The following is a 7,666-nucleotide window of genomic DNA, read 5'->3' on the forward strand; positions in this document are numbered from 1 at the left end:
GAACAAATGTGTGCACGCTTCTGGTGGGGAAGCACAAATGATAAGTGGAAGATCCATTGAAAGTCTTGAGAATTTTTGTGTAACTCTAAGGAAGAGGGTGGATTGGGATTCCGTAGCTTGGCAGAATTCAATACTGCTATGTTGGCGAAACAAGCTTGGAGGATTATTAGTCATCCTACTTCTTTAATTGCACGGATTTATGCTGCTAGATATTTCCCTTTGGGGTCTTTTTGGATAGCAGGTTTGCATGCTTCTCCTTCTTACTCTTGGAGAAGTATCCTGTCTACAAGAGAGTTAATTTCTGATGGATTCTACTGGCAGATTGGAAACAGAGATAAGGTGAAGGTTTGGTGTGATCCTTGGATTCCGAGACTCCCATCTTTTAAACCGGCAGTGCAACCTCCTAATGTGGACATTTCACTTAAGGTTAGTGACCTTCTTCTCACTGAACATAGTTAGGATAAAGGAAAAATTCACCACATGTTTCCACCTAATACAGCGGAGGCCATTTTATGTATCCCTCTGAGTTCTAGAAGAATGGAGGATCAATGTGTTTGGAGGCTGGAAGGAGATGGAAAGTTTTCTGTCAAGTATGCCTACAAATTGGCTTTTCTGCATTCGTCTTCACATAGACCTAGCACTGTGGTGATAGCGGCCAAGTTTTGGAAGCATCTTTGGAAAAGTGTCATACCAACTTCGGCAAAATGCATATTTGGAGGATTTGCAATGATATTTTCCCATCTATGGAGCGTTTAGCTTCGAAACAGGTTGTTTTGGAATCTCAAGTTTGTGTGCTCTGTGTTGGTGAAGTCGAAACAACACTACAACTGTGCCAGAATTGCTCTTTCTCCAGGCATGTAGTCAACTCACATAGAGATTTGCGTCAGCTCTGTTTTGATGTGCAATCTGATGGTGTTACGGTGGTGGAGTGGCTTAATCACTGTGCTGGTAAGCTTTTGAAACAATCTTTTGAGGAGCTTTTAGTTATTCTTTGGAATATTTGGAAGGAAAGAAATAAGCGGGTCTGGGAGTAAAAAAGTATGCAGGCCGATGATGTTGTGCTTCGGACTCGTACAGGTCTTGCTGAGTTCCGTCTGTACAATGTAAAAACGAGGAATTGGGGGCATGGATGTAGTTCAGTTCGATGGATGTGTCCACCTCTAAGGGTGCTAAAAGTCAATATTGATGGATCGTTTCATGCTGACACGAAGCTTGGAGGATTGGGTTTCATTATTAGAGATAGTCAAGGAGAGGTGATTGCAGGTAGGGCTCAGCCTCTTTGTCACTTGGCTTCATCTGAACAGGCAGAAGCATTAGCATGTTTGGATGCTGTGAGATTTGTCTTGGAGCATAGTTTGACCCTTGTAATTATTGAGACTGATTCCCTGGTTGTTCAGCAACAGGTTTCATTGTCAAACGCAGCTCATTCCTCAGTTTTGGGCAGGCTGTACGATGATATTGCAGACCTGTTCTCTAGTTCCCCCAATATGAGGATACTTCACACCAAAAGAGAGGCCAATGTAGTGGCCCATAGGCTGGCAACTTATGCCAAAACTCTCCAGCAAGCAAGCATCTTTTCTTCTCCACCTAGTTTTCTTATGGCTGCATTAGCAGCTGATAGCACTATTATGTAATTCTTCTATATTTTAATAAAGGGATGAAATCATTTTACTAAAAAAAAAAGAGTAATTCTATCCTTTTCAAAAACACAAAGTTGCAGGGTGTTATCGTATTTCCCAACCTGATCGATTGCTGTACCTTGTCATATTTCTTGTATATTTTATTGATGTGAAAATACAAAAAAAATATATCATGTTAGAATAGATGATATGAAATGACTCTCATATGCCAAATTCCTAATGAAGGGATTTTGTCCATTTACACCATTTTTAGAGATTTTTTTCCCATTTACCCTATTAAGTTTTTTTAATTCTCTCTTACCCAAACCACTCTAAGGAGGTCTTTCCTAATACCCTATTAAGATTTTTTGTTTTGTTTTTTAATTCTTTTTAGGGCTAAATACAAATTACTACCCTGTAGTTTGGGTCCAAAATCATTTCAATCCCTGAACTTCTAATTTCATCAAAAACACCCCTGCACTTTCAATTTTGATCTAATAGATCTAATTTGTTAGTTTTCCGACAATTGAGTTATTTAACTTGTTAACGTGGCTCATAGATGGCCTATGTTTTATAATGTGTTGTTGAGGTGGCCTGCGTAGTCAATTTAGGAGTGAGTCATACTATTAAAAGTAAATAATTTTTTTCAACAAAAAATTCAACTATAACTTGAATCCATAACAAAATATTGACGAATTGGACCTATTAGATCAAAATTGAAAGTGCAAGGGTGTTTTTGATGAAATTAGAAGTCCAGGGACTGAATTGATTTTGGACCTAAACCACAGGGCATTAACCAGTATTTAGCCCTTCTTTTTAATACCATTTTACCCCCTTACCCCTTTGTTACTTAGAAAGAGAGAGAAAATGGAAGAGAGAGAAACCATAGGAGACTTTGCGGGAGCCCGGTCGCCAGAATCTGGCCAACTTTCACCTGATTCTGGTCGCCGGCCGCCGAAATCCGGCCAACTTTTTCAGGATTCCTATTGCCGGCCGCCGCCTATCGAAATTTGCTGAAAATCTCACCGGAAATGTTTTTTTACCCCCAATAGACATCTATTGCCCCTGAATAGAGGAGCAATAGAGGTCTATTGCCCCCCAATAGACGTATATTGCCCCAATAGTCTGTTACCCCCTAATAGACGTCTATTGCCCCCAATAAATGACTATCAGGCATGTATTGCCCCCAATAGACGACTATCAGCCATGTATTGCTCCCCCAATAGACGTCTATTACCCCCAATAGGACTTTCAGTCGCCAAGATGGAAACTAATCTCCCTAAATTTAGACAAATAAAACTTTGATTACAGAAAAAAAAAAAAACAAGGAGATTACATCATTTCAAAACGTTTATTGCCCCCTAATAGACGTCTATTGCCTCCCAATAGAACCTTCTATTACCGGAATATGAACTAATCTCTCAAAAATTAGACAAATAGAACTTTGATTAAGGAAAAAAAATGATGAGATTACATCAATTAAAAACATTTATTGCCCCCCAATAGACGTCTATTGCCTCCCAATAGAAGTCTATTGTCTACTAATAATTTTTTTTTTTTTTTTTTCTTTCGTTCTTGGCCTTCTGCAGTCATTTTATCCAAAAAAAAAGAAAAAGGAGAGAGACACAGAGGGTGAAGACGTCGATTTCAGACGAAAAGAAAAAAACATGTGCATGCACCAGTTGAAAGACCCCATTACATTGAGGGCCAAAACCACATGCAGCAATCACCATAGTATAAAAGTTCATTCCTTCCTCAATCTTCCCAGACTAGGAGAAGTACTTGAAGAAATAGTTATAGTTTTTTGGGGTTAGTACAATAGCCCAACAAGAATTAATTACTTGGATTAGCTTATCGTGCAATTGAAGCCTCTAGACTACGAGATTCCTCAAAGCACGTATGCCGACTTTGTCATCATCATCGTCGGTGCAATCCTTCGACAATTTGTAGCTGAAATTTATATATAAAAAAAAACAAAAAAACAAAAAACAAATATCAACGATTCAATGATTAACGAGTAATAAAATAAGAAAGGGAAAAGACACGAGAAAAAACTTGTAAAAGGTGATGCCCAACAAGATCGATTTTCATCCAAATAAGAAAGCAAGAGCAAAGTTTGATATACTCACTGCATCCTCCATAGTTGCACGCCATATTTGACCCAGCCATTCTCTCCAACCATATTTCACCATGGAGGAACATGTGAGAGTCGAGACTGGTGAAGGCAAGGCCGACAAAGAAGGGAGTGTAGAGAGCGAAGACAGAATCATCCTTGAACTTGATCCAAAGCCACCGCGCGAGGCCTGCTTTGTCCACCATGGTCTCTTTCTCTCTTTATGTGTGTGCGATTCTTTGAATTTGATTTGGACTCCATTAATTCAGATCTGAAGTCGGCGATGCCTTTGCAGAGAGAGAATAGACATTTGAAGTGCGAGGGGTCGTCGGTGACTGAAACTGAGAGAGAGGAGAGAGAAATCTGAGAGAGTGGCACATTGTAATTTTATAGTTGAGCTGAGTCTAAAATTGACTTTTTGCACTTAAATGGGATGAATGGGAATTATAATCTGTTGCTGGGGTAAGTGGGATAATTTTAGCTCATTTTAGTGTTTTGGATCAAGGACCCAAATATAAATGACAAATAAATGAAGTAAATCAATCAAATTGTGGCGTAACTTATCTAATTAGGAGAAAACATCTGCCAAAGGACAGGAAAATTTGTCATCTACGGTAACATGCATCAGTGAAATAAAAAAAATTAATAATAAAAATAAAATAAAATAAACGACACCCTACATCAATGAAACGTTCTAACCAACCTTATGAAATTCTGTATCCCTTTCCTTAATTAAAAAATAAGGGTTAAACATGGCATATCCCTAAATACCATCTGAGCCAATAGAGGAAAGCCACCATCTATATCTAAAGGTAAAAACTAACCAAACTTCCCCATGGACCTTGGCATTTCTCAGAAGGACGACTCATAACTAGGTGGCCAATGATTTCTTTTTGCAGCCACCACCGGTAACTTAGGAGATGCACGTCATTGGAATTGTGATCGGTCGCAGCTCGATCATTTGACATCCAATCGCTGGTTGCCCTAAGCATTATTTTAAGCTTTTTTTCTTTTGTGTCTTTCTTTTTGGCAAAGTAACAAGAACTGATATTAAACAAACAGAGTTACAGATCCGAATTGGGCCAACCAACAGACAAACAGACCCACAAAAAAGAAAATACACAAGGTCCAAAACTAGGCAGGACTAAACTAGCACAACCCAAGCCCAGAGTAAACACCACAGACGACGATGCCACCTCGACATAGAACAAGTTTGAGTCAGATCCGATGAACTCGAGGAGTGCCCGTGACGAATCCGATGATATATATACCAAAAAAGCCTAGTTTCAAATACACAAAGAATACCAAATCGCAGATCACCTCCATAACGGAGAAACTCTTCCGCCAACGAAGCTGAAAAAACTAGAGGAAAAGAGAACATAAGACGATCCACAAAGGGATCTAAAAGACAGCTACCCAAAGGGTAGTCCGTCAGATGTCGCACTTCCTGGTAAAGACCCATGTGCACTAATAGGCAAACCCCGCTTAAACCAAGAACCCCGCACGTTTCATGGATGTAGGGTGTCTTTTTTTTTTGGCTTGTATCAGAGCATTCATCAATGTACGAGTACTTCCTCTCTCAATATTTTCAGCTTTTCTTCTTCAAGCTTTCAATGGGCTTGTCCAAATTCAGTCCAAACATCCAAAATTAAGTAGGCGGGATATATATGCTCTCATGAGCCAAGAATTTGGCATCTCTTCAATTTTCAAAGTTTTGGAGAGTTTGAGTGGAAGGATTCATTCACAATAGGTTATTATCACAAATAGTATATAAATTTATTATTTATCGATGGTATATGAACTTTAAATTTGATTACAACCAGTATCTAAACTTTTCGATTTTATTTCAAATGGTACCTAACACTAACTTCCGTTACTGTTTCGTTAAAAACTGACATGTGCAAAACACATGACCTATATTCAAGAGTAGTTTCACGAAAATACCCATTTAAATAATTTTGTTTACTAGATATTTGATCAATTAATATGTTAATAAAAATAGAAGCTCAATTAAAAATAGAAACTAAAATGTATCTCTACCCTTTTATAAAAATAAAATTTAAAAACAAGATCTCAACAGAAACTAATTTTTTTTTTTTTATACATACAGACAAAACATTTGAAATAAAACTACAATTTTTTTTTTTGGACAAACTATAAAATGTTTAAAACTAAAATCTTATCAAAACTTTTGTAATATTTTTTTCCAGTCATTCATATTTTTAATTGAAGTTAAAAGTTGTTCATTATGATAGTCTTGTTTTTTAAAGCCACAATATAAGTAAAAATAAGTGATATTTAAAAAAAAAAAGGGTAATTTTTCAAATTTATCCTTGAAAAATGAGTCACATGTTTGGCACATGTCAGTTTTTAATAGAACATTAACGGAAGTTAGTGATAGGTACCATTTAAAATGAAATTGAAAAGTTTCAGGTAATGGTTGTGATCAAATTTGAAGTTTAGGTATCATCGATAAGATAGAGGATAAGTTCAGGTACTATTTGTAATAATAACCATTTACAATATATTACCACATCAGATAGACTAATTCAATATAGATGTAAATCGGCTCCATTCACTGATAGTTTGGTCTGATCTTGAGTTAGTTTATGACCATAAGAAACTTGTCTACTATTGAAAGAAGTTGATTTACATTTAATGTACTTATTAGTTAATGTACCTTCCATGAAAAGGGGACGAAATCACCTTTCCTAGTTTTTCTATCCCAATCATGTCCCAATGTTGTGATTGGTTCTCATGGATTAAAAAATTATACTTATTAGTTAATGTACCTTCCATGAAAAGGGGACGAAATCACCTGTCCCAGTTTTTCTATCCCAATCATGTCCCAATGTTGTGATTGGTTCTCATGGATTAAAAATTCTATTTTTTTAATCCACGAGAACCAATCACAACATGGGAACATGATAGGGATAGAAAAACTGGGGACTGGTAATTTCAGCCCCCCCCCCCCCCCCGGAAAAGAAACATATAATTAACTTAAAATTTTTCTTTTCTTCACCTCTTTATCTCATATAGGGAAAATTTCACAAATGGTCACTCAACTATGACTCATTCGACACTTTGGTTACTAAAGTTTCAAATATATCACTTTGGTCACTCAACTATTACACTGTCAATCACTTAAGTCACTTTGTTAATTTTTTTCATTAAAAAAAATTATAAAAAATACTCTTTGGGTGACTTAAGTGATTGACAGTGTAATAGTTGAGCGACCAAAGTGATATATTTGAAACTTCAGTGACCAAAGTGTCGAATGAGTTATAGTTGAGTGACTATTTGTGGAATTCTCCCTCTCATATTTGCTAAACCTTTAGATTCCATGCAATTGTTTCTTGTCGTTTGCCAATAACTACTCAATCTATTCAAATCTTGTACCTTAAGTAAAGACTCCAAGAGGGATGCTGCCAAATTGCCATTGAATCTCAAAAAGATAAGGACGGTTCATTTGAAGATACAAGAAGTCGAACAGCTAGCGTCAGAAGTATATATCCAGATTAGACCAGGGGTCTTACTGATGGAGCTTGAGACTAACGTTCTAGATCAAGTAGAGCATCACACGGCAACTCCAAAAATGATTTTGTGTTTTACCATCATCTTTACATTTGACCCGTCTACGTGCCTAGACTGAATAACACTATAGTATCCATGGAGATTGATCTTTACTAAAGCACATATATGATTTTCAAAAAATTACAGTTTTTATGAGACTAGGGGCATGCGTGTTAAGATAAAGGATCGATCCTCTCCTAACCCAAGGTGTGAAATCCCTTGTTTTTGTAATTATTTCTCCATTTGTATATTAAAAAATAAATCAAACCTAAAGATAAAAATAGTGAATGTACTTGATCAAGAATATATATGCTACTATATATAGAGAACTGGTAGAGTGGATGATTATAATCATCATAGA

Source organism: Rosa chinensis, chromosome 6 (genome assembly GCF_002994745.2).
Source record: "Rosa chinensis cultivar Old Blush chromosome 6, RchiOBHm-V2, whole genome shotgun sequence".
Taxonomy (NCBI): domain Eukaryota; kingdom Viridiplantae; phylum Streptophyta; class Magnoliopsida; order Rosales; family Rosaceae; genus Rosa; species Rosa chinensis.